This window comes from Lontra canadensis, unplaced genomic scaffold (genome assembly GCF_010015895.1).
Source record: "Lontra canadensis isolate GAN:19392208 unplaced genomic scaffold, GSC_riverotter_1.0 scaffold1, whole genome shotgun sequence".
Lineage (NCBI taxonomy): Eukaryota > Metazoa > Chordata > Mammalia > Carnivora > Mustelidae > Lontra > Lontra canadensis.
Genome location: NW_022630995.1, coordinates 115,160,811 through 115,166,558, shown reverse-complemented (window position 1 = coordinate 115,166,558; position 5,748 = coordinate 115,160,811).

Here is a 5,748-nt window from a genome sequence, read left to right as displayed (position 1 = left end):
GATGGCTTACATGATTTCCAAGCTTCTTGAGGTCATTGTTATTATTATTATTATTAGATTGTTTTACTATTCTTTCCTCAACAGGAAATGCTGATAAAACCAGAGCTGTACTTAACAGATCACACTCCATAACCTCCTTTGCACCTGGGACTGATTGACATGATTTTGAGCAGATGCTCTAATGGGATGAAACTCTGGGGAACCTTAGGGTTAGCCAGTAAATACATGAGCAGATGCTTCTCATCATTGGTCACCAGGGAAAGGCAAAAGCACATGGAGACATCCTTACACTCTCACTAGAAGGGCTAACCTGGAAAAGACTGGAAATACCATATGTTCGAGAGGATGTGGACAACTGGAAACTGGACATCTTGTAAAATATATGACTCAGTTACTTGGGGGAAAAGTTTGGCCGACTTTTCTATGGTCAAACTGCATATACTATGTAACCCAACAATCCTACTCTTGTTATTTACCTAGCAGAAATGAAAGCACATGTTTACATAAGCAATTGTACAAAAATTTTCATTGCAGCTTTATTTATAAACAGCCAGAAACTAGAGATAATGCAATAGGTGACAGGATACAGGAAAAGGTGAATAGATAAACTGTGGTACATCCTCCATGAAAATACTTCCCTCAGCCCATGGCTGAGCACAGAGGAAGTGCTGCTTCAGGTCCATTCCTAAGAGACACAGGCCTTCTTTGGCCTGACCAAAGTTTTCTTGGAATTGTACTTTGCAGGTTGAGAATCTCTTTTTACCACTTCCTCTTGCCTTCCTCCTTACTTTGACAAACGTCAGAGCTGCCTTGCTCAGCAGGCTCTCCACACCTTGATCTTCTCACCATTATTCTTCATATTATTTCCCCTAAATTTCTTTCATGGCTAATCCTGTCTTGGCATCTGCTTCCCCAGAGTATGTGAATTAAGAAAATGATTGGGTTGGGCTGGGCTGGGCTGAGGGTGGGGGCATGAGGGAAATTTTGGAGAGATGGAAAAATGTTCTAGGTCTTTATCACTCTGGTGGTTATATTCATTTTTGTCAAAACTTATTGAAATGTACGCTTAAAGTGAGCATATTTTATTCCTCAATAAAACTGATAAAAAAATAATCCCAATGGGTGCTGTGGTTTACTGGTCAATTTAGGTAATTGTCAAGTAACATGATTTGCACAGACTGCAAAGCAAAGGAAATAAGAAATCTGCATGGCACTGGCAAAAATGCATTCTTCACTTATTTAAAGGCTGCATTTATAAATATTTAGGAATCATTTATTTCCTTGCAAGGATAAACCTATACTATTAGGCCATGGTGGCTTATTCATAAGCAGACATGAAATGGTTAAGTAATAAAAACCTGGGTGGTGGTACCAGGGGCAATATTTGAATGAGACAGAGAAATTATCATTAAGCAATGGCTTTCTAAAAATTTTTCTGAAAATTATTTTTCCTCCCAATCTGGAATGGCTCCTGAATTTATAACCACTGACAGTACAGAGTGAGATGGTATACTGAGACAACAGCCAGCATATTTTATTAACCAGGAACATTGGAGGAAAAAGGCAACTCTAACTTTTACCAGTATATTTAAATTCTCCCTTTCCTCACTGGTTCTTACCCCACATTGTGATTTTCATGAGAATAACAGGGGATCTATCCTTTTTCTGTGTCTGGGTTAGCTAACTCACCATAGGCAAGCAATGTATTTTTATTGAAGAGATTATTTAATGAATAAACAACTTTCCATCACAGTCTTGCTTCTCATGAGGCAACTTTTCAAAATATTCCTTGTTCATTTTCTTCCAGACTCAGCTGAGTACCTGTAATGACATGATTGTTTTATTGATTTGTTTTTCTTCATTTACCATCTATTTTTACTAGCAGGCTTAGCCTTTACTAAAAACTAAGGAGCCAGATCAAAAGAGGATCTTGCTATTCTAATTGAGGTCAGAGAGCCTGTGTTTCACATAACCCAAGTACAGATGGTTTGTGGCATATAATTGAATTGCTAGTTTGCTCAATCTGAATGCAGTCTTTTCAAGGTGACTTTACCACAGCAGAACTATTAGAGATGTCAAAATACATGGGATACAAGACTTTTGATTGAATACTTTTTAAAAAATTCTGTAGAGCCACAGTGTGGGAAAAGCAATAGTTCTCTTTTTAAAAATAAGCTTCTGGGGCGCTTGGGTGGCTCAGTGGGTTAAGCCTCTACCTTCGGCTCAGGTCATGATCTTGGGGTCCTGGGATGGAGCCCCGCATCTGGCTCTCTGCTCAGCATGGAGCATGCTCCCCCTCACCCCCCCACCTGCCTCTCTGCCTACTTGTGATCTCTGTCTGTCAAATAAATAAAATCTTAAAAATAAAAAAAAGTTTCTAATTTTAGAATAATTTTTGACTAACAGAAGTTCTAAAGATAGTACAGAGAGTTCTAGCATGTATACCCTTTCCCCAGTTTTCCCTAATGTTAACATCTTATATTACTGTGATACCTTTGTCACACTAAGAAAACAACATTGTATGACTATCACCTGAACTCCAGATTTTATCTGGATTTCACTCTTTCCCCTCGATATCTGCTACGGATCCCAGGACCCCCTGCAGGATACCACATTCCATGTAGTCGTCATGTCTCAGGCTCCTCAGTGTCTCCATCTTTCCTAGTTCTTGATGATCTTGACAGTTTGGGGGGAATGTTTTGTAGAATGTCCCCTCCATGGGTTTCTCTAACATCCTTCCCATGGTTGGACTGTGGATAAGGTTTTGGGAGAAAGACCAGGGAGGTGTAAGGGAAAGACCGTGAGGGAAAGACCATGACGTCCTATGAAGGCAGCATGCTATCCCCATCATTTATTAATGTAATGCTAGCCTTAATCACCTGGCCAAGGTAATGCTTGTCAGGTTTCCCCACTATGAAGTTCCTCCTTCTCCCTGCTATAGTTGCTCTCTCTTTGGAAGCAAGTCACCCTGCGTAGCTCACACTCAAATGTGAGGGGCGATTTAAGCTCCATCTCCTAGAAAGGAAAGAACCCGCATAAATGACATGAGATTCTTCTGTGAGAGAGTCGTCTCTTTTCCCTCATTTGTCTACCTACTACATCATTTATTTATATCGGTACAGAGTCGGGATGCTTATTTTATGGTTTGGATTATCATCCAATACTATGGTGTTTATTTTGTTGCTTACATTGTTCCAGCTTTGGCCATTAGGAGCTCTTTCACCTTCATTCCTTTGATAGGACCCATCCTTCTATTCTCTGAGCATCACCTACTTTCTGGTACTCGATGTTGCTTCTGGCCCCAGCTCTAGAATCAGCCATTTCTCCAAGGAGCCCTGGTTCTTTTTTTTTTTTTTTTTTTTTTTTTCTTTTTAGAGAACGGTGTCAGAACCCAAGATCTGGGCACCGGGTCATAGTTCTTTTCTTAAGGGCATGATTATTGAAGTTTCAGTAACTACTAATATACCAATACATCAGTGTATGCCTAGTAGTTAGCTAAAGGAAGAGTTTTGTTTCTTATATTGGATATATTCATCAGGGCTTTCTGTTTTGTATTATTTAAGTTCTGTTTACAGTATTATTTCTTCTGAATTCTTATAAGATATATGGAATATTAGATTACAGTGGGCATTGTTTTGGCAGCAAACAACAACCGGTTTTTAAAAGAACTCATCCCTGGATTGATTTTCTCCCAGCAGAATTCTCCCAGCACAATGGCTGTTAAGCTATGCAGAGCTCACTGGGTTAAGGAGTCCTGCTACAGAGACACAGGTACATTCATTTCGTGAATTTATTATATTTGGAGTTAGGTTCCTTTATTCTTCTGCTGATTCATCAATGCACTAGGAACTGATCTATCTTTCCTGAGTGGGTTTATGTTATTCAAGTTTGTAAAAATTGATATATCTCTATTAATTCTGAGTTATTCATTTATAGTAAGAAATGCATTAGTAAGCAAACTAAAATGCTTACATCAGTAGAATCTTACTCATTAAATGAGATATTTAGGAAGCAAAATTACAGTCAACCCTTTCTGGTGAGCAGAGATTAAAATGAGGGGAGTTTCAAAATTTACATGTTGAATGACATGCTATCAAAGTAGCCTAATTTGTTTTTTCCTTGACAAGGAACCTCCACCTCTAGAAATAGAAAACTCTAAATGGGTATAGCCTACTTTCTGGCTGACCAGCCCCTTCATTGTTCCTCTGCAAGCTGACAATTCTCTCTTCTTTTTGCAATTTCTTACTGAATATGGCACAATGGATGTGCATCATTCTCTCAATGCAACATTTCGCTCTTACTCCAGTTATAATTTTTCTGAAAATAACTGCCTCATTAGCCTTAACTCAAGATTTTGGTATTCAAAAATTCTTCAGTTACACATTAAAAAAAAAGAAAAATATATTATTTTGGGGTTTACTTCTATAAAAGGCTTAAGCACAGATATTGCTTATGGATTTCACGACTTTAATCCAGATGGAGTGACTTCTTTTTTTTTTTTTTAATTCCTAATTCCCTTCCCCAACTCCTTACCTGGTGCCCTTATGCTCCTTTTACTGGGAGAGGCACTTTTCTGTTGTCCCCATGTAATTGTGTTACGTAGGCTAAATTATTTAACTTCCATAATCTCTTGTTTCCTTATCTGTAGAATGAGGAAAAGTAATACCACTTCAGAACGCTGTTGTATGGCTTAAACAAGACAAAACATATCAATCTCTAAAAACAAAAAACAAAAAACAAAAAACAAAACAAAACAAAACAAAACCACTGGTGAATATTAAGCATTTAATAAAGGTTAGCTACATTCAATAACTAACAATATCCCACACAACAGTTTACAAGTAGAATCAACATTTCAAATGCTGCAGCAACAATCTTTGTTCTGACTCAGTGTTGACCTCTGAAAGTGGTATGGATAAGCTACAGTTATTTACTGAATAGAGATATGTCAGGCTCAAATATTCATCTTGGAGGCTGAATTGTCTGTTTCAATCATCATTGTTGTATAGATGCAGCAATTAATTGCTAAACATTTTTTTAATACAAAACACACAAAAACCAAGAGTAGTTTTTCATGAACATTAATTCTTGCTCAATGAAAGTGTCTAATAAGGGTTGGCAAGTGTGGATTGTGTCCATTATGATATTTTTATGTTAGAAGAAAGTATTCATATTCATAAACTAATAAATATGTATGTCTATTATCATTTTAACGTCATCATTTAAGTCTTATAAATTGGCTTTTTTTGAGGCAGCTCTATTTGGAAATTAAATGACTAGCCTACAAAGCAATGGGAGTTATGGTTGAAAATGGCCTTCCCTTATTGCTGTGTCATAAATGCAGGACTGTAACAAGGAAAGCCTTGACAGAAGGTCACCTGCTTGGCTTACTGTACACATGGTCTGTCATTTAGGTTCTCTGGAGAACCAAGGAGAAGACTGTTGTGCATTGTGTTAACATGTGTTAATATGAATATCTCTCTATAAAGAGATATTTACCAAAGATTATGTTCAATATCCATGAGTCTTTCAGTGGATCTTGAATTTCATCTGTTTCATTAAGCTCTTAGAATTATTAGTGCTCCAGAAAGACCCACCCAAGTGAAATCACCAGTGTCTCCTTTCTGTAGAGTGGACCATATCTCAGAGGCACATCTGTTCCAAAGACCAGGAGTTATGGGGCACACAGCTGTGTCCTACAATTAAAAATTATTCATGCCTAGGGGAACCTGGGTGGCTCAATTGGTT